Source organism: Giraffa tippelskirchi, chromosome 2, assembly GCF_054371585.1.
Source record: "Giraffa tippelskirchi isolate mGirTip1 chromosome 2, T2T-mGirTip1v1.2.pri, whole genome shotgun sequence".
Classification (NCBI taxonomy): Eukaryota; Metazoa; Chordata; class Mammalia; order Artiodactyla; family Giraffidae; genus Giraffa; species Giraffa tippelskirchi.
Window position 1 is genome coordinate 101,438,119 of NC_137276.1, and position 22,588 is coordinate 101,460,706.

Below are 22,588 nucleotides of genomic sequence, written 5' to 3' on the forward strand. Positions count from 1 at the left end.
AATATGACAGTTGGATCATAAAGAAGGCTGAACGCCAATGAACTGATGCTTTTGAGTTGTGGTACTGGGAGAAGAATCTGGAGAGTCCCTTAGACAGCAAGGATGTCAAACCAGTCAATCCTAAAAGAAATTAACGCTGAATATTCATTGGAAGGACTAATGCTGAAGCTGAAGCTCCAATACTTTGGGCCACCGATGCAAAAAGCCAACTCACTGGAAAAGCCCCTGATGCTGGGAAGGATTGAAGGCAAAATGTGAAGCGGGTGGCAGAGGATGAGATGGTTAGATAGTATCACTGACTCAATGGACACAAATTTAAGCAAACTCTGGGAGATAGGGACAGAGGAGCCTGGTGTGCTGAAGTTCATGGGACTGCAAGGAATTGGACACAACTTAGAGACTGAACAACAACAACAATATGTGGAATCTAAAAAATACCAAAAAATACTAGTGAATGTAACAAAAAAGAAACAGACTCAGATATAGATCACAAACTAGTGGTTACCTATAAAGAGGAGGTGGAAGGGCAATGTAGGGACTGGGGAGTGGGAGATACAAACCATTACTTGTAAGGTAGGTTCAAGGATGTATTGTACAACACAGGGAATATAGCCAGTATTTTGTAATAACCGTAAGTGAAAAATGTTAAAATTTGTATAAAAATTTAAAACAGAAGTCATGCAGTACTGCTTTTGCCTCATTCTTATTGGTTATAATTGAGTCATGAGCTCACTCATATTTAATGGTAGAGGATGTGGACCTCATCTGAATGAGTGTCAACATGATCAACTGTAGAAAAGTATATGGGATAAGAAATAGAGTTGCAGATGTTCTGGGAAAACACAGTCTGCCACAGCTGTTAAACTCATTCTCCACATTTTTGGGATGAGGACACCAAGCTCTAGAGAACCTGGGAAATGGCTTGCAAAGGCTCTGCAGTCAGTTCTCAGAATCCTTAGAGAACCCAATTTTGCCATGACTGCTGTAACAAATTCCACACACTGAATAGCTTTAAACAGCAGTAATTTATTCTCTCACTCTTCCAGAGGCTAGGTTTCAGTTAGGGCCATGCTCTTTCCAACTGCTCTAGGAGAGAATTCTTTCTGACCTCTTCCTAGTTTCTGGTGGTTCTCAGCAATCTTCCTGGAGTTCCTGGACTTGTAGATCCTTCACTCCAATCTCTGCCTCCTCATCAGCTTGGCATCCTTGCTGTGTGTCTGCACAATGTCTTCCATCTGTGCATGTCTAGCTCTGTGTACAAATTTCCCCTTTTTACAAGGATGCCAATTATATTGGATTAAGTTGCACTGTAATGGCCTCACTTTAACTCGATTCCTTCTGTAAATGAAGAAATCCTTTTGTTCCTTATTTCCAAATAAGATCACAGTAGGCAGTGCGGGGGGTGGGGGGAACTGGTGGCAAGGGAGTAGTGCTTCCCAACTGTCACTAGTAGTAAAAAATCTGCCTGCCAATACAGGAGACTTAAGGACATGGGTTTGATACATGGGTCGGCAAGATCCCTTGGAGGAGGGAACAGCAACCCACTTCAGTATTCTTTCCTGGAGAATCCCATGGACAGAGGACATAGTCCATTGGGTTGCAAAGAGTGGGACATGATTGAGAGATTTTCAGGTTTTATTTTTCAGGAGGAGTTAGGGCTTCAACATATATTTTGAGGGGAGGGGGACACAATTCAACACAGAACACCATCTTTTTTTTAAATTTTTTTTTATTTTTAATAAATTTATGTATTTTAGTTGGGGGCTAATTACTTTACAATATTGTAATAGTTTTTGCCATACATTGACATGAATCAGCCATGGGTTTACATGTGTTCCCCTTCCTAGATCCCCCACCCACCTCCCTCCCCATCCCATCCCTCTGGGTCATCCCATTGCCCTGACCCTGAGCATTTGTCTCATGCATTGAACATGGAATGGTGTTCTGTTTCACATATGATAATATACATGTTTCAATGCTATTCTCCCAGAACGTCCCACCCTCACCTTCTCCCTCAGAGTCCATAAGACTGTTCTATGCATCTGTGTCTCTTATTCTGTCTAGATGTCCATCAGCAGACGAATGGATAAGGAAGCTGTGGTACATATACACAATGGAATATTACTCAGCCATTAAAAAAAATACATTTGAATCGGTTCTATTGAGATGGATGAAACTGGAGCCCATTATACAGAGTGAAGTAAGCCAGAAAGAAAAACACCAACTCAGTATACTAATGCATATATATGGAATTTGAAAGATGGTAACGATAACCCTATATGAGAGAACCATCTTTTATGAAACCTATGGGAAGAGAACTTAGAGACTTACTCTTAGGTAAACTTAGAAGCACATACAGCAGCCATGCTGAGGGAATTTCTCTGGCCAGTAAGCCCGGGCCAAAGTGCTGAAGGTGTTCTAAGAGAAAAAGGGACTGGGATTGTTGAAACACACTGAAAATGTTTATGTTATAGACATTTTCATGACAAACACAAATGGGGGTCAGTGGGTGCCATCAGAGAGGATCCCAGTGACTTCACAGAGATTAGATGCTGGAGCCAATTCCCCCTCTCTCATGTCTGAAGGGTGATGATTAAACTTCAGAAGCAATTTGGGCCCCAGTAGCTGACACAATCCACTGAAAAGCAGAGATGGCTTGTAGAGTAGATGAATAGGTGAACAGAAAAGCTATTCTTTCAACCCTGGCTTTGAAATGGAGCAGGATCCTATGGTTCTTAACTCGCCCCTCACCATCATGTCCTCTGCCTGCCTTTTGTCTGTAGAAAACTTTAATAAAAGAATAAGTTTAATCAGAAAAGTGAGAAATGCAGAAACAAAGGAAAACAGTCAAAGGAGACTAAATAATAATACAGTCATTAAGCATAGTTAAGGACCTTTATTTCTTTCTCAAGGACTACAGATAATATTGTGAGCCACATTCTGTGGGCTGTCTTATAGATACTAAAACCCCAGGTGGAGAAGTTAACAACAAGATGACCAGACTGTACCAGCCACAATTCTGAGAATTCACCTCTAAGAAACGGGAACAAATGGACTCTGGAACTGAAGATTAACTGTACCTAAAACAATCAAGATAATGCCGGTCAGACCACCGATGATCATTGTGAAGAAGACTGTCAGAGATGACTGTGCTGTTTCTACATGTAGTCCCCTGCCTCTCACTTATGTCTATGAAAGCTCTTGCCCCACTGATTCCTAGTTGAGGAAAGTCTGCCTTTGGCCAGATGTCCACCACCCTCTCCCTCCAGTTGCCAGCATCTGAAATAAAGCAAACTTTTCTTTCTGCTAACACGGTCTGATTATTGGCTTTTGAGCAGTAAGTATCCAGACCCACACACACTCGTTTGGTAACAGCTTCAAGTCATGAAACGTAGCTTTCCCTTCCACCAAAACAGTGATGTGAAGCAGATGATTCAGGCAGAGATAAGAGAGACTGTGGACTTCAGCAAAGCTAGAAGGAGCCCTAGATTGGAGGAAAACTGTATTCTACCTTATCTACCAGTGTCCTTTCTTCCAGAATTTAGGGGAATACAAAGCATTTTACATTGTTTTCAATAATAGCATCAGAAAAAACAAGAATTGTTACTACTTATTGAGGGGCAGTTTATCTAGGTCATCTATAGCTTTGCTACAGTTTTTTGCTTATATCACTGACAATTCCATTATTGTTTTCTAGCACACTGACTTCTGGTAGAGTTTTGCCCCCTAAAACTGCATCCTTTTGTTGGAGGGCTGCCCTCAGTTTTCTATAGCCGGCTTTTTGGGCCACAGTGGGAACTGGAAGCACTTGGGAATTTACACTCGCTTGGGTATCCTTTATCTAATGGCATAGATGTGGTAGTGTATGGGGGCTTCCCAGGCGGTGCCAGTGGTAAAGCACCCACCTGCCAATGCAGGAGATGTAAGAGATGTGGGTTCAATCCCTGGGTCAGGAAGATCCCCTGGAGGAGGGCACAGCAATCCACTTCAGCATTCTTTCCTGGAGAATCCCATGGACAGAGGAGCCTGGTGGGCTATAGTCCATAGGGTCACAAACTGACTGACTCAGTTGGACACAACTGAGGCGACTTAGCGCATACATGGTAGTGTATAACAAAGGGGTATAAATTCCCCTGGGCTTCCCTGGTGGCTCATCAGTAAAAATCTGCCTGCCCAGGCAGGAGACAAGTGTTTGATCCCTGGATTGAGGAGATCCCCTGGAGAAAGAAATGGCAACCCACTCGAGTATTTTCGTTTTGGAAATCCCATGAACAGACTAACCTGGCGGGCTACATGGCGGAGTTCATGGGGTCAAAAACGAGTCAGACATGACTTAGTGACTAAACAACAACAAATAAATTCCCTGCTTCTCCCCCTCTTCTGACTCAATACCTACACTATCCTGTAAAGAAACTGTGGGATTGAGTCAAAATTGCTCTTGGTGATACATGATAACTGACTCTTATGTGGCCCCTTTTCCCTACCTGTCTCAGTTTCCCACTTCTGTGTGTGTGTGTTAGTCGCTCAGTTGTGTCTGACTCTTTGCAGCCCCATGAACTCTAGCCCACCGGGTTCCTCTTTCATGGGATTCTCCAGGCAAGAATACTGGAGTGGTTTGTCATGCCCTGCTCCAGGGGATCTACATGACCCATGGATTGAACCCATGTCTCTTGTGACTCCTGCATTGGTAGGTGGATTATTTACCACCATTGCCACCTGGGAAGCCCTCCCATTTCTATCCTACTAGTTTTTACTGATACTAATTCCTAATAAATGATTTTCACATGCATTCTAATTTCAAGGTTAGTTTCAGGGGTCCAGTCCAAGACACCATCTTATCTAACCTTCACAACCACTTCCCCAAGGCAGGGAGGACAACTATGGAAACTCTGGCTTTGAAAGGACCTGCCCCAATCACATCATAATTGTATTTGTCTTCACTGGTGGCTGAGATGGTAAAGAATCTGCCTGCAATGCAGGAGATAAAGGTTTGATCCCTGGATTGAAAAGATCCCCTGGAGAAGGCAATGGCTACCCACCCCAGTATTCTTGCCTAGAGAATTTCATGGACAGAGGAGCCTGGCAGACTATGGTCCATGGGTTTGCAAACAGTTGGACACGACTAAGTGACTAACACTACTAACTAACTAACTCAACTTTCAAACCAGTCTTCTCTCTGCTATATTATATTGCCTCAAAGAAACAACTTGTCTTATTTCTTTTTCACCTCTTAATTGCCTTTGGATTTCCTGAATTTCTCCACTTAGAGGAAATTCACTGAATTTTTTCACCTAAAGTGAAGAATTGATATCCCTATTATTTTCTCTTGCTATGTTGTCTAAGTCTAGGTTTTTATCAGAGCAGTGAATGAGGTGAAGACAGTCTTCTTCATGTTCCCTTCTCCTGAGATACTGTAACAGACTAAAGATAGACCTAACTTATTTGACAGTCCTTCCACTGAAGTCTGGAGTCTGTATACCCTCCCTTTGAATCAGGGCTGACCCATGACTCTGTGAAAAATGTGTGTGCTGTGTGCTAAGACAAATGTTGTCTGAGACTAGGTTTTTAAAAGGGCTGGCAGCTTTTGCCTGGATCTTTTGGAGTCTTGAGCTGCCATATAAGAAATTCCACTACCCTGAGAATACCAGCCCTTGACGAAGCCCAAGCTAGCCACGTGAAGAGGTCATGTGGAGAAAGAGGTGTCCAGTGAGACAGTATCCTTTTGAGTTGTTCTGGCTGAATCTTTAGACATCAAGGAGCAGAGATGATCCATCCGTCCCTCCTGTGCTTTGAATTTTTGATCCACAAAATCCATGGTCATAAAAAGTGTTTTTTATACAGTGAAGTTTTGGAGTGTTTTGGTCATGCATCAATAGATAACTTGAACAGCCAGACACATCCGATGGCGCAGAAAACATCTGTATTAGCACAGAGGAACTAGTCTACCCTCTATCTAGCACCCACCATATCATTCCACCTGCTTTTCAAACTTTCTCACCCTAGTCTTGGAGCTGGGAACAGATGAACCCTTCTTTGAACATCACTCAGTCACAGCCACCTTTAACTTTTAACTGGATACCTGATCCCAGGGCAGGGAGGAATATCATTAGGGATCAGTCTTGGGTTAACAAAATAACTTGGGGACCAGTTTCCCCCCAGCACATCTAAACTTCTGCCTTTTAACTTCTTGGTTACCTTATAAATTATTCAAGCTTCTACTGGGCCCTAAACCTTTGGGCATAGTAAGATTGCCTGTTCTTATTTGTATGAAAAGCACTGCTTAAGGATTTGGTTCTGTTTTAACTTTGTTACTTTGCCACTGTGGGCAAGTCACAACCTCTTTGAGTTTCATTGCTTCATTTTCATTCTTCTAAAATGAGATGATTGTCTTGTGACGTGTTTTTTTGCCCTCCCTAGGGGAATAATTTGTTTGTACGGTGGAATTTCTGTGAAGGTGGCACTAATGATAAAGAATTCACCTGTCAATGCAGGAGATGAAAGAAATGCAGGTTTGATTCCTGGGTTGAGAAGGTACCCTGGGGTAGGAAGTGACAACCCACTCCAGTATTCTTGCCTGGAAAATTTCATGGACAAAGGAGCCTGGCAGGCTACAGTGCGTGGGTCGCAAAGAGCTGGACACAACTGAGCAACTGGGTACAGGCACATGGCGGAGTTTCTGTGGCACTTTGTACACAGTCATTTTGTAAATATCACATATATTACACACATATTTTATTAACACTATACAGGGCCAGTGCCATGGCAGAAAGCACTGTGTAGGTTGTGAGTTTCCAAAATCAGACCTGAGTTTGCCATTTACTAGCTATGTGACCTTGGACAAAGTATTGCCTTTCAAATTCTATTTTAACTTACATGCCTACCTCATACACTTATATTGAGGATCAAGGTAAATAGTGCAACAATGAGTAGCTAAATAAGCATTCAAAAATTGCTGCTATCATTATGATGAAAGCCTTTCCTTTATAAACAATTCATGATGTTATTTACTTCATGTACATTTTAATTGGTTTAAAACAAAAATTATTACTCTAAAAACAGACAGTTTAAATAATGCTCTGAATTACAGATTTCAGAGTCAAAGGGAAAGTTTGCTTTTTTTCCTGTGAGTTCACTCAAAGTAAACATTTGCCAAATCACAGGCAAAAGCACACTCCATATGTATGCCTGACCCACCGACTCCCAGTCTGCCAAAGAAGACAAACATATTTCATGTAGACCCAGCCGGTCTTCCATCTTTAGTCTGAAGTCATCTTATTTGCCCTTTAAAGCTTTTGAAAAGAGAAGGGAAAAAGAGAAGACAGTCTCAGCAGTGTCCACTGTCCATTCAATAAACCAGGGCAGTATTAAGCCACTTTCATCTTAAGAAGCCTGTGTCTGTCAGTCAGCAAAACAGTGGTCCTATGTCATCACCAGGAGACAGAGGAACCTGGACAGAGGGGCTCTGAGGATGCTGACCAGAACAAATGGCCTTGGGACATGAACATGATTTTAGCTTTGAATCTGTTCAGCACTTACACGTCTGAACTTGACGTCCGGGACTGCTGAGAAGCACCTGTCCCTGCTACTCACTTGCTCCAGGGCTGCGACTGCAGATTGGGTGTCAGTGTCCAAGTCTCACTCCCCCTCACGTCAAATTCAGGACAATACCAAGTCAGCACACAATCAATGTGCATTGACTGAATGCATAATTGAATGAATTAATATGTAAATTATATCAACTGAGTTTTGTTTGTTCCACCACTTACATTGACCTCCAACTCTGACATTGTTATTTGGCACTTCTTAAATTTGGTCTGGAAAGTAGGGAGAAAATTCAGTTTATAAAGCCCTATCATCCACTCATTGAACACCCAGTTACTTTATTCTCTCAGCAACTCCATTTTATGATGAAAAAGGGAAGTCCAGAAAAATTAGCTCGTCTAAGCACCCGCAGATAATGGATGGCAATTTCAAGATTCAAACTCTAATTTTCTGACTTAAAAGTTTATGATCTCACTATTATATTCCTTGACATTTCTCAGAATTAGAGGAAATTGTTTGTTGGTATAAAAGAAAAAAGGTGGGGTGTCTGATCCTTGACTTAAGTGGTCTTTCTTATGAATGGTATCCATCATACTTTTGATAGATGGGGAGTCTATTCCTGTTACAGATATTCTGGAATGGGGACAATCATTCACTTCACAAAACTTGACAGAGTAGCCTCCACATTCCTGCTGTTGTCTGAGAAAGATAAAGCATTATCCAAGACAGCTTTCAAGGAGCTGCCTAGAAAAACTCCCTTGACCTCCCTTTTAAGGGAATTATTAAAAATGAATTTGCATAACATTGCTTTTTTTTTTTTTGCAGTATCAGTAGTAGAATCAGAAGAGCAGTGAGTACAAAAGGAGATGGACTTCATTTTACACTTTTAAGTCACATCAGAGGAATGTGCACAGATGCAGAGATGGCTATCATATGTGGAGGAATAGTAAGAAGGCTGAAATTCCTAAAAATAGTGTCAGATGCTGGTGACGCACTCCTCTGTAAAGCCCAAGATTGCTGACCCACATGTGCCTCTGTGTCATTTTTCCACAGCATCGTCCTTAGACAAGCCAAAGCTTTCAGAGACCATAATCTAGCAGATTCCTGGCTGGAAGGAGTTTTAAGGCCCTTTAGTTGAAAGATACTTAATGTAAGTCTGCAAAGAAGAGCACTTGAATGTCAGCAAATGTAACTGCTACCAAATAACTTTTCTTCTCACCTGAGAAGGTTAAATAATGTCTCAAGAAATATATGCAACATATGCTGGTGTTAGAAGCAGTATGGGGACTCTCCATCCTGAGTACATTTCCCCCAAACAGACCTTACATTTTGGAAACAAGACATAAAGACATGAAGCTTCTGGCTTTAACAAAAATTGTACCAGAGTGAAAAAGATCTCAAAAATTCCATTTTCATATAGCTTTGGACATGTCACTGCCTCTTTGCTTCCATTTGTCATGCCTAAATTCTTTACCCATCTAATACCTGGGGCAAGATTTAATTCTTATCTAACTCTACTTGGGGTTATCAGAGAGAATTTAAGTGGGCAATATATTTCTTAGATCTCAATGTGTACCTCCTTTTTCAAATGATTAGACAGGGAATTTTCAAAAATTTCTTAAGGGTAAGAGGATATAGGCATCACATAGACCTTCCATCCCAGTATTACTCAACCCTAGGCGTTCCAGACCACTCATGGTTACACACTAATGCTTTTCCAAAGAGGACACCATGTTCTCAACTGACATATTATCCACGTGGATCCTGAGTATAATACATTCCACCTCAGTACCCGCCTTTCCAAGCCATATACAGAGGAATGGTGATAAGATAGAGGAATAAAGGGGTTAAGCACCTGATATTCATTGATGTGATCATGAGACCTCCCATTGTATTTTTGGAATAAGACTTGCAGATTTCACAGTTAGACTTTCTCATTCAGCTGGGCTTCAACCTCACTTCCACACCTAGTGAAGGAAGCAGAGATGAGGAATATTGCATGCTTTCATCCACCACTTTCCTATAATTGAGAATCACTCAGAGGGAGAAAGGAGAAGAAAAATCGGCCCTGCTCCCTGATCTCAGCATCTATGATCAGCTGATGCAATATTTCTCAAGTGTTTAGGAAGAGGAAAGAGATTATAGAGACAGCTTCCCTGCAGAATCCATTTTGACAATGTTGGGAAGCACAGTCGACTTGTAGAGTAAGGGAGATTTGAGTTCTTGTTCTGGCATTTCCCAAAACTTGATGAATAATCTGGAAGTAAATGACTTAAAGGGTTTTGGCTTGTAAGTTTAATTTGGACCCATTTGTTTATTTTTATGTTTATAATATTACCATTACTCTAGGAGGTGATTCAGAGAGAAACTTGCTGTGATTTATGTCAAAGAGTGTTCTACCTATGTTTTCCTCCAGGAGTTTTATAGTGTCTGGTCTTATGTTTCCGTCTTTAATATATTTTTAGCTTATTTTTTCATATGGTGTTAGGAAGTGTTCTTCTTTAATTCTTTTATATGTAGCTGTTCAGATTTCCCAGCACCACTTATTGAAGAGGCTGTCTTTTCTTCATTGTATATTCTTGCCTCTTTCATCAACGATAAGGTGCCCATTGGTGTGTAGGTTTATCTCTGGGCTTTCTGTCCTGTTACATTTATCTATATTTCTGTTTTTGTGCCAATACCATGCTATTTTGATGGCTACAGCTTTATAGTATAGTCTGAAGTCAGGAAGGTTGATTCCTCCAGCTCTGTTTTTCTTTCTCAAGATTGCTTTGGCTATTCAGGGTATTTTGTGTTTCCATATGAATTGTGAAAATTTTTTTCTAATTCTGTGAAAAATGCTATTGGTAATTTGGTAGGGATTGCACTGAATTGGTAGATTGCTTTGGGTAGTACAGTCATTCTCACAGTATTGGGTCTTCCAATCTAGGAACATGGTATATTTCTCCATCTGTTTATGTCTTCTTTGATTTTTTTAAATCAGTGTTTTATAGTTTTCTGCATATAGGTCTTTTTATGTCCTTAGTGAAAGTTGCTCTGTCGTGTCTAACTCTTTGTTACTGCATGGACTATACAGTCCCTGGAATTCTCCAGGCCAGAATACTGGAGTGAGTAGCTATTCCCTTCTCCAGCGAATCTTCCCAACCCAGGGATCTAACCCAGGTCTCCTGCATTGCAGGCAGGGTCTTTACCAGCTAAGCCACCAGGGAAGCCCTTTTGTGTCCTTGGGTAGATTTATTCCTAGGTATTGTGTTCTTTTTGTTGTGATGGTGAATGGGATTGTTTCCTTTATTTCTCTTTCTGATCTTTCATTGTTAGTGTGTAGGAATGCAAGAGATTTCTCTGTATTAATTTTGTATTTCATGACTTTACTAAATTCATTGATTAGCTACAGTAATTTTCTGGAGGCATCTGTAGGGTTTTCTACATATAGTATCATGTCACCTGCAAACTGAGAATTTTACTTCTTTTTGAGTCTTTTATTTCTTTTTCTTCTCTGATTGCTGTGTCTAGGACTTCCAGAACTATATTGAATAATAGTGGCAGGAATGGGCACCCTTGTCTTGTTCCTGATTTTAGAGGAAATGCTTTCAGTTTTTCACCATTGAGAATAAAGTTTGTGTGGGTTTGTTGTTTATGGCCTTTATTATGTTGAGGTAGGTTCCTTAAAGAGTATGGAGATTCCTTAAAATACTAGGAATAAAACTACCATATAACCCAGCAATTCCACTATTGGGCATATACCTGAGAATACCATAATTGAAAAAGACATATATACCTATGTGTCTTTGCAGAACTGTTTACAATAGCCAGAACACAGAAGCAACCTAGATATCCACTGACAGATGAATGGATAAAGAAGTTGTGGTGCATATATACAATGGGATATTACTCAGCCATAGAAAAGAATGAATGTGAGACACTTACAGTGAGGTGGATGAACCTAGAGCCTGTTACACAGAGTAAGTCAGAAAGACAAAAACGAATATCGTACATTAACATATATATTGGAGAAGGCAATGGCAACCCACTCCAGTACTCTTGCCTGGAAAATCCCATGGACGGAGGAGCCTGGTAGGCTGCAGTCCATGGGGTCGCAAAGAGTCGGACAAGACTGAGCGAGTTCAATTTCACTTTTCACTTTCATGCATTGGAGAAGGAAATGGCAACCCACTCCAGTGTTCTTGCCTGGAGAATCCCAGGGACGGCAGAGCCTGGTGGGCTGCTGTCTATGGGGTCGCACAGAGTTGGACATGACTGAAGCGACTTAGCAGCAGCAGCAACACATATATATGAAATCTAGAAAAATGTTACTGATGAACCTATGTGCATGACAGGAATAGAGACTCAGACATAGAGAACAGACTATGGATACAGTGGGAGCAGGAGAGTGTGGGACAAATTGAGAGAGTACCATTGACATATTTACACTACCATGTAGATAGCTAGCAGGAAGAAGCTGCATAACACAGGGAGCTCAGCTCAGAGAGCTCTGATGACCTAGATGGGGGATGGGGGTGGTGGGAAGGAGGCTCAAAAGGAAGAGGATATAAATAAACTTATAGCTGATTCACGTTGTACAGCAGAAACCAACACAACATGTAAAGCAATCATCATCCAATTACAAATAAATTAAAACAATAAAAAATACAATGTTTTGGCTTTCATAAAGCTAAGATAAGGAACTGGATGAAATAAGCACAATATTATCTCTGTCAGTGAGAGTAGAATAATTGGCTGGAGATAGATGGGAAAGGAAAGTTTACTGAGAATTCTGGATTCTATTAACTGACAAGAGAGATGTTATTCCATACTATTGGCATAAGCACATCCTTATCCTGGCTGTCATGGTCTTGACTTAACAAGGATACCTGCTGTTTGCCTTAGAGGACATATACTCACAATATAGCTTACAAACCTTATGGTTAGATCTCACCTGCCTTCATCTTCCTCTAATAATGGAATGATGTCATAATTTAAGACCAAGTTTAGAGATTTTTCAATCCAGAAGCAATGATGGAGTAACCTAGGCTGCTAGTAGCTTTCCCCGACCTAGACCTGTAGGACATGTTATTATAGTAACAAGAGTTATTGCAATAAAAATGGAGTGTTTCTGAACAGAAATCCTGACAAATAGGCCACTGGAGGAGCACAGAGAGGCCTTGTACATGTGGGAACTTGATAGGTGTTGGCATCTCAGTTTTTAAATAAGCTTTTAAAATTATAACTTATTTTATGTAGATAGATGGTGCTGGAAAAACTGAGTTCACCAAATAGAGAAAAGTAAAGTTGGATTTGTACTTCACACCACAAGAAAAAGAAAACAAAGATATACAAAAATTAAAAAAACAAAGATCTAGTGTGAAAGGTAAAACTGTACAGCTAAAGCAAATTGAAGATGGAGATAATGGAGGAAGTGGACAGTGGTGGACAATGGAAGTGGCAGTGGTCATGATTCAACATGACCCCAAATTTTCAAATGATAAGAGTATCTATTTCTAATCTTACAACAAAATTGTGCAAGATTTCAGCAGAGACTTCTCTGTGTTCCCCAAAGCCTCTCTTCTTTCCCTCCTGTTGTTGTTCAGTGACCCAGTAGTGTCCGACTCTTTGAGACTCCATGGACTGCAGCATGACAGGCATTCCTGTCCTTCACCAATTCCCGGAGTTTGCCCAAGTTCATGTCCATTGCATTAGTGATGCCTTCTACCATCTCATCCTCTGATGCCCTCTTCCCCTGCCCTTTCCCAGCATCAGAGACTTTTCCAATGAGTTGACTGTTCGTATCAGGTGATCAAAATGCTGGCACTTTAGCTTCAGCATCAGTCCTTCCAATGAGTTTTCAGGATTGATTTCCCTTAAGATTGACTGGTTTGATCTCCTTGCTGTCTAAGAGACTCTCAGGACTCTTCTCCAGCTACACAGTATGAAGGCATTAATTCTTTGATGCTCTGCATTCTTTACGGTCCAACTCACACCCCCTTCATGGATCATGGCCTTGTCATGGCAAAGGGGCTTGTGTAACTCAATGAAGCTATGAGCCATGCCATGTAGGGCCATCCAAGATGGACAGGTCATAGTGGAGAGTTCTGACAAAAAGTGATCCACTGGAAGAGGGAATAGCAAACCACCCCAGTATACTTGCTATGAGAACCTCATGAACTGTATAAAAAGACAAAAAGATATTTCACCAAAAGATGAGTCCCTCCTGTTACACAGATTCTTTTGCAGTTTTCTGTGTCCATGGACTGAATCCTGACCAGTGAAATGTAGGCAGAATTGATGTATGTTACTTCTAGGACTGGCCCATATAGTCATAAATATAACATTCTGCCATGTTCTTTCCTATAGGTCATTGGCCAGTACTGTACTGACCTAACTGGGAGCACAGACTCAAGATGCAAGAAGTCTGGGTCCTTGTATGTCCATACAGAAGGCTGCATAGCTAACACCTGCTTTGGACTATTCTGTGGGAAAAAGAAAACTTAGTGTGTTGAGCCACTGAGATTTGGAGGGCTATTGTTACTGTGGTTAGTGTCACCATAACTAACAAAAATGGCAACATCATGGGTTAAAATATAAAATTATAAATGCCCTAGAACACAATTTACAAGAGAGATTTTATGATGTAGAGATGGAAAAGAAGTTTCTAATCATGGAAGAAGAGAAAAAAAACATACATTAATGTTTAATAGATTTCGTCACGTAGAATTCTTTTAAACAAATGACTATTTGATTGTGGTAAGTACACTTATGATGAGATATATCCACTTAATAAATTTTTAAGTGTACAAAACAGTGTTGTTACCGATAGGCACAGTGTTATACAGCAGACCTTTAGAATTTACTCATCTTTCATAACTGAAATTTTATACCCACGGAGCATTAGTTTTCTGTTTCCCCCTCTCCCCAGTCCCTGGCAACTGACTTTCTACTCTGTTTCTATGAGTTTGATTATTTTTATTGTCTCATAGAAGTGGAATCCTGCAGTATTTATTCTTCTATGACTGGCTTATTTCACTTAGCATTATGCTCTCCAGGTTCATCGTTTTCGTCACATACATCAGGATTTCCTTCTTTTTTAAGGCTGAATAAGATTATGTTATGCACATTATACATATATATTATTTACATTATGTTTTATAATAATTATATCACATTTTGTTTATTCATTCTGTATATTCCGTGTTTGATTTATCCTTTCATTGACTGATGGACATTTAGGTTGTTTCCATATCTTAGCTATTGTGAATAATGATGCAGTGAATATGGGAGTGCAGTTATCTCTTCAAAATTGATCACTAACCACTATTTATTTAGGTAAAAAGAAACTTTTACATTTGATTTATAACTATAGTCAACACACCTCTGAGCAAACAAAAACTGTATTTGCAGTTTAAAACAACCCCTGTATCTGAGCTACACATATATTGCTCCTGTTGCTGTTGAGGTTATAATGATGGTAATTAAAAATTAAAGTACCAGTTTATTTACTAACTAGGTGGCTCAGCGGTAAAGAATCTACGAGCAAGACAGGAGATGCAGATTTGATCCCTGGGGTGGGAAGACTCCCTGGAGGAGGAAATGGCAACCCACTCCAGTATTCTTGCCTGAAAAATTGCATGGACAGAGAACCCTGGTAGGTTACAGTCCATAAGATCGCAAAGAGTCAGACACGTGCATGCACATGCATGCAAAAGATAAAATAAATAGAAATATTACTCATAAATTGGTGTGCTGTGCTTGGTCAGTCATGTCTGACTCTTTGTGACTGCATGGACTGTTGCCTGCCAGGCACCTTTGTCCATGGGGATTCTCCAAGCAAGAACATGGAAGTGGGTTTCCATGCCCTCTTCCAAGGGATCTTCCTGATCCAGGAATCGAACCGGGGTCTCCTGCATTGCAGGTGGATTCTTTACCAGCTGACCTATCAGGGAAGCCCCACAAGTTGGTAATACTATCTTCAAAACATTAAGAACCAGAGTCCCATCAAAATTTAATTCAAGCAAAAATTTAGTCTCTTAAGTAATAGCAGTTTTTTAAACTAATGGCAAAAGATAAATAATCCCAAACTATTTCTTTTAAAAGAGACAAAAGTGGGGGCCCCAAGTTTTTCAGTATGGTCTGGAAGTTATCAGCACAGTTCTGAAATATTTGGTTTGTTTGAAAGTTGAGTTAATCTAGAATGAATCCTCTTTTATTTTCAGGATAAGAAGATGGTAGAGGGGTGAGGTAAAATGGAGGAGGAAACAGAGATAGGGAAGAAGGTGAAAAGGTCCTTCTTGCAGAAATTGTCCCCTTGGATCAATATATATCCCCTTGGCAATAATGAATTTGGATAGATGGACATAGTCTAATAGCAAACATGAGATGCTAGTGGCGGAGAGAGGAAAGCTCGATTTCAACAAGAAACTCCAGCTGCTGGTATGGGATTACGTGGGTATTAGCTCTTGGCCTCATATTCTGTTGGAAAACTGCTTGTGGTGTGATGACTCAATTCATTTTCTATTGAATGGATCAGTGTTATAAGTTCAGTCACCAACTTCTCTTGTTTTGTACATGTAGGGCTTTCTTCATTCAAGTCTTATTTTCAGGAAATTACTTCATTTTTAAACTTTCAGTTTCCTTCAGGCTCCAGATTTCTGATGACTCTTTTTCTAGGCTAGTAGTCTTCAAAAATGATTCCAGCTTTTCATATTCCTTTTGAACAAAGCTAAGCCATCAAGGAGTTCATGTATTTTCTGAATCAATGCTAGCATGCTCTGGGGCAAGTTTTTTCTTTCAAATAAAAAGCCAGCTTTTGTTTGACCTAAATATTCTGAACAAAATATGTGCTGCATGCTCAGTTGTGTCTGATTCTGAAATCTCACGGACTGTAGACTGCCAGGCTCCTCTGTCCATGGAATTTTCCAGGCAAGAATATTGGAGTGGGTTGCCATTTCCTACTCCAGAAGATCTTCCCAACTCATTTATCAAACTTGCATCTCTTACATCTTCTCCATTGGCAGGCAGGTTCTTTACAACTGTGCCACCTGGGAAGTCTACCTAATAAACTGAGGCTTCCCTGATGGCTCAGACTGTAAAGAATCTGCCTGTAATGCAGGAGACCTGGGTTCCACCCCTTGGTTGGGAAGATCCCCTAGAGAAGGGAATGGCTACCCACTCCAGTATTCTTGCCTGGAGAATTCCATGAACAGAGGGGCCTGGTAGGCTATTAGTTATCACTAAATAGTGTATATTTTGAAAGGACTGTATTTGAAAAGACTGTAGGTTCTTTGGGACCTGTTATTAGGAATAAAATATAGGACTTGTAAAAAATAAATGTGAGTCTAGCTCCCACAAGAAGCTGTACAGTTCAAAGTCTAGACAAAGTCATCAGTTATCAAGACCACTGCCTTGCACAGATTTCCAAAGATTAGCTGGGAGTAAGGTTTCTTAGAGGTTCACAGCCCCTCTGTGGCACCAACATTCCCCCACCCAAATCTACCTTCACAACAAAGGCTGTATTAGAGTGTAAACTGCAGTGCACACTTCATAGAGTTGCAGTTGGAATCCACACTTTGCCACTGGCATACACCATCAGTGGAGCAGAAGATGTTTATAATAAAGAACACACATACTCCACATCTCTCTATTTTCACCCTCCTTTGTAACTTTTTAATTAGAAAAAATTCAAATAAAGAAAAGTGGAAATATTATACAATGAACATCCGTTTAGCCACCACCTAGATACAATGCTATTAACAGTTTATACTATTTGCCCCACCTACCTCTCTCTCTCATTCTTTATTTTTGTAAGTGAATCATTTCAAAATAAACCATTGACATCTGGACACTTTGACATGCAATTCCAAAAAATAAAGACATTCTGCTGCACAACCTGCTGGTAATATTGTTTCCCGTTTTACAGATGGGGAAACACTGATGCCTGAAAATCCCTTTGAAGAAGGTAGGGAGCTAGAACTTTAGCATACTAACCGCTCAAAGCTGTAGGGTAAGGTGGTGAGTGGTCCTGAGATGTGGGTGAGTATCTCTTCAAGTGGCAGCTCTGAGGAAACTCACTGAACTGTGGGGGCTTATGTAAAAATCTTTCATTACCATAAAAAGAAAAAGTACACCATAAACGAAGTGAAAAGACAAGTGACAAACTGTGAAAAAACATAGAGTTTGTATAGTAAAAAATCAAATGTTAACATTCTTAATATATAAAGAGCTCTTTCAAATCAATAAAACTTAAATACCTCATTTTAAATAGAAAAGAGTATTTTAGTGATCATTTGTTTGGCCAGCCTATAGTCTTTCCTCCTACTTTGCACAATTTTGCTTTGGGAAAATGCCCTTTACTATCTCCTAAAACTGTCAAGAGCATGTTTTCACCTTCCCCACCTAAGAACTGACGTGTAACCAATCAAACTACCTCACCCCTCAGGCACATTGATAGTTCAGGGGTTGGTATGTTCCCAATGAGTCACTCTTTTGCAGGTGTAGCGGCTGTTGCATATACTATAAAATAAAAGGAACCCCTCCTTCTAAGAAGACAAACTTTTGGAGAGGGACAGTAGAAGAGAGAGGGGAAGAGAGAGAGGTGATTTCATGATTATGTGGTTTGAGGTCTTGGATCTAGACTTGCATAAAAGTAGCTGCACCTCTGTTTCCCAGTTATAAAATCTAATAACTCCTCAAGTTTGTTATGTTTCTGTAATTTGCCATCAAATATTCAGTTCAGTTCAGTCACTCAGTCGTGTCCGACTCTCTGCGACCCCATGAATTGCAGCACGCCAGGCCTCCCTGTCCATCACCAACTCCCGGAGTCTACCCAAACCCATGTCCATCGAGTCCGTGATGCCATCCAACCATCTCATTCTCTGTCGTCCCCTTCTCCTCCCACCCCCAATCCTACCCAGCATTAGGGTCTTTTCAAATGAGTCAACCCTTCGCATGAGGTGCCCAAAGTATTGGAGTTTCAGCTTCAACATCAGACCTTCCAATGAACACCCAGGATTGATCTCTTTTAGGATGGATTGATTGGATCTCCTTGCAGTCCAAGGGACTCTCAAGAGTCTTCTCCAACACCACAGTTCAAAAGCATCAATTCTGCGGTGCTCAGCTTTCTTCACCGTCCAACTCTCACATCCATACGTGACCACTGGAAAAACCATAGCCTTGACTAGACAGACCTTTGTTGGCAAAGTAATGTCTCTGCTTTTAAATATGCTATCTAGGTAGGCCATAACCTTCCTTCCAAGGAGTAAGCGTCTTTTAATTTCATGGCTGCAATCACCATCAGCAGTGATTTTGAAGCCCCCAGAAATAAAGTCTGACACTGTTTCCACTGTTTCCCCATCTATTTCCCACGAAGTGATGAGACCAGATGCCATGATCTTAGTTTTCTGAACGTTGAGCTTTAAGCCAACTTTTTCACTCTCCTCTTTCACCTTCATCAAGAGGCTCTTTAGTTCTTCTTCACTTTCTGCCATAAGGGTGGTGTCATCCGCATATCTGAGGTTATTGATATTTCTCCCGGCAATCTTGATTCCAGCTTGTGTTTCTTCCAGCCCAGCATTTCTCATGATGTACTCTGCATAGAAGTTAAATAAGCAGGGTGACAATATACAGCCTTGACGTACTCCTTTTCCTATTTGGAACCAGTCTGTTGTTCCCTGTCCAGTTCTAACTGTTGCTTCCTGACCTGCATACAGGATTCTCAAGAGCCAGGTCAGATGGTCTGGTATTCCCATCTCTTTCAGGATTTCCCACAGTTTATTGTGATCCACACAGTCAAAGGCTTTGGCATAGTCAATAAAGCAGAAATAGATGTTTTTCTGGAACTCTCTTGCTTTTTCGATGATCCAGCGGATATTGGCAATTTGATCTCTGGTTCCTCTGCCTTTTCTAAAACCAGCTTGAACATCTGGAAGTTCACGGTTCACGTATTGCTGAAGCCTGACTTGGAGAATTTTGAGCATTACTTTACTAGCATGTGAGATGAGTGCAATTGTACGGTAGTTTGAGCATTCTTTGGCATTGCCTTTCTTTGGGATTGGAACGAAGACTGACCTCTTCCAGTCCTGTGGCCACTGCTGAGTTTTCCAAATTTGCTGGCATATCGAGTGCAGCACTTTCACAGCATCACCTTTGAGGATTTGAAATAGCTCAACTGGAATTCCATCACCTCCACTAGCTTTGTTCGTAGTGATGCTTTCTAAGGCCCACTTGACTTCACATTCCAGGATGTCTGGCTCTAGGTGAGTGATCACACCATCGTGATTATCTGGGTCGTGAAGATCTTTTTTGTACAGTTCTTCTGTGTATTCTTGCCACCTTTTCTTAATATCTTCTGCTTCTGTTAGTTCCATACCATTTCTGTCCTTTATCAAGCCCATCTTTGCATGAAATGTTCCTTTGGTATCTCTAATTTTCTTGAAGAGATCTCTAGTCTTTCCCAATCTGTTGTTTTCCTCTATTTCTTTGCACTGATCGCTGAGGAAGGCTTTCTTATCTCTCCTTGCTATTCTTTGGAACTCTGCATTCAGATGGGAATATCTTTCCTTTTCTCCTTTGCTTTTCACTTCTCTTCTCTTCCAAGCTATCTGTAAGGCCTCCTCAGACAGCCATTTTGCTTTTTTGCATTTCTTTTCCATGAGGATTGTCTTGACCCCTATCTCCTGTACAGTGTCACGAACCTCTGTCCATAGTTCATCAGGCACTCTGCCTATCAGGTCTAGACCCTTAAATCTATTTGTCACTTCCACGGTATACTCATAAGGGATTTGATCTAGGTCATACCTGAATGGTCTAGTGGTTTTCCCTACTTTCTTCAATTTAAGTCTGAATTTGGCAATAAGCAGTTCATGATCCGAGCCACAGTCTGCTCCCGGTCTTGTTTTTGCTGACTGTATAGAGCTTCTCCATCTTTGGCTGCAAAGAATATAATCAGTCTGATTTTGGTGTTGACCATCTGGTGATGTCCACGTGTAGAGTCTTCTCTTGTGTTGTTGGAATAGGGTGTTTGCTATGACCAGTGCTTTCTCTTGGCAAAACTCTATTAGCCTTTGCCCTGCTTCATTCTGTACTCCAAGGCCAAACCTGCCTGTTACGCCAGGTGTTTCTTGACTTCCTACTTTTGCATTCCAGTCCCCTATAATGAAAAGGACATCTTTTTTGGGTGTTAGTTCTAAAAGGTCTTGTAGGTCTTCATAGAATCGTTCAACTTCAGCTTCTTCGGCATTACTGGTTGGGGCATAGACTTGGATTACCGTGATATTGAATGGTTTGCCTTGGAAATGAACAGAGATCATTCTATCATTTTTGAGATTGCATCCAAGTACTGCATTTTGGACTCTTTTGTTGACCATGATGGCTACTCCATTTCTTCTAAGGGATTCTTGCCCACAGTAGTAGATATAATGGTCATCTGAGTTAAATTCACCGATTCCAGTCCATCTTAGTTCGCTGATTCCTAGAATGTCGACGTTCACTCTTGCCATCTCCTGTTTGACCACTTCCAATTTGCCTTGATTCATGGACCTAACATTCCAGGTTCCTATGCAATATTGCTCTTTACAGCATCGGACTTTGCGTCTGTCACCAAATATTTGCGTTTGTCATCAAATATTAGGTTGGTTCAAAAGTAATAGTGGTTTCATACCCTGAATTTTAAATCATTATAACTAGGTTCAAACACACCTTTATTAATCAAAATAGGAACCATTACAATCAACACATTTCTGCCAATGAGAAGTAAGTTTGTTTATTCCTGTAGCATAAAAATCGTTGCTTTGTTGACTCTAGATTCAACAAACTCTTGGAAAGCATTTTCTGGATTCTGCTGGTTGCGGAAGTATTTTCCCTTCAAAATGTTGTCAAGATGCTTGAAGAAGTGGTTGATGAAAAGTCAGATGAATATAGCAGATGAGGCAAAACGTCATAGCCCAATTCATTCAAGTTTTGAAGCATTTGTTGTGCTACATGTGGTCTGACATTGTCGTGAAGAAGAATTGGTCCCTTTCCGATGACTAATGCTGGCTGCAGGTTTTGCAGTTTTCAGTGCATCTCATCGATTTGCTGAGCATACTTCTAAGATGTAATGGTTTCACCAGGTTTCATAAAGTTATAATGGATAAGATTGGCATCAGATCGCCAACCAGTGACCATGACTCTTTTTTTGGTGCAAATTTGGCTTTGGGGAGTGCTTTGGAGCTTCTTCTTGGTCCAATCACTGAGCTGGTCATCACTGATTGTAGTATAAAATCCATTTTCTGTTTCACATCACAATCCAGTACAGAAATAGTTTGTTGTTGTTGAGTAGACTAAGAGAAGATGACACTTCAAAATGACAATTTTTTTGATTTGCAGTTTGCTCATGAGGCACTGACTTATTGAGCTTTTTCATTTTTTAATTTGCTTCCAATTCCAAATGACTGCAGAATGATCGACATTGAGTTCTTGGGCAACTTCTTATGTAGTTTTAAGAGGATCAGCTTCGATGATGTTCACAGTTGTCGTTGTCAACTTCTGATGGCCAACCACTGTGCTCCTCATCTTCAAGTCTCTTGTCTCCTTTGCAAAACTTCTTGAACCACCACTGCATTGTAAGTTCATTAGCAGTTCCTGGGTCAAATGCATTGTTGATGTTGCAAGTTGCCCCTGCTGCTTTACAATCCATTTTTAAACTCAACTAAGAAAATCGCTCGAATTTGTTTTTTGTCTAACATCATTTCCATAGTCTAAAATACATGTAAAATAAACAGCAAGTAATAATTCATTAGCAAAAAACATAAAGCAAGAAATGTGCATTTTTATGATATATAACATAACCACATTTATTTAAGAATGCATTCCAATATCAAATGACAAACTTCAGCAATGCAAAACTGCAATTACTTTTGCACTAACCTAATGTTGTTTAGTCACTAAGTCGTGTCTGACTCTTTTGTGACCCATGGACAGTATCCCGCCAGGCTCCTCTGTCCATGGGATTTCCCAGGCAAGAATACTGGAGTGGGTTGCCATTGCCATTTCCTTCTCCAGGGGATCTTCCTGATCC

General features: G+C 40.5%; 1 long non-coding RNA gene across 1 annotated transcript in view; it reads left to right on the plus strand.

Moving 5' to 3' along the window:
- LOC145538188 (uncharacterized) overlaps nt 1-3,310 on the plus strand; it is an 86,092-nt gene extending 82,782 nt beyond the window's left edge. The window contains exon 2 of the long non-coding RNA XR_014076713.1: nt 2,913-3,310. This is a non-coding gene — a long non-coding RNA (uncharacterized LOC145538188). The remainder of the gene's footprint in view (nt 1-2,912) is intronic.
- Nucleotides 3,311-22,588: the final 19,278 nt, after the last annotated feature.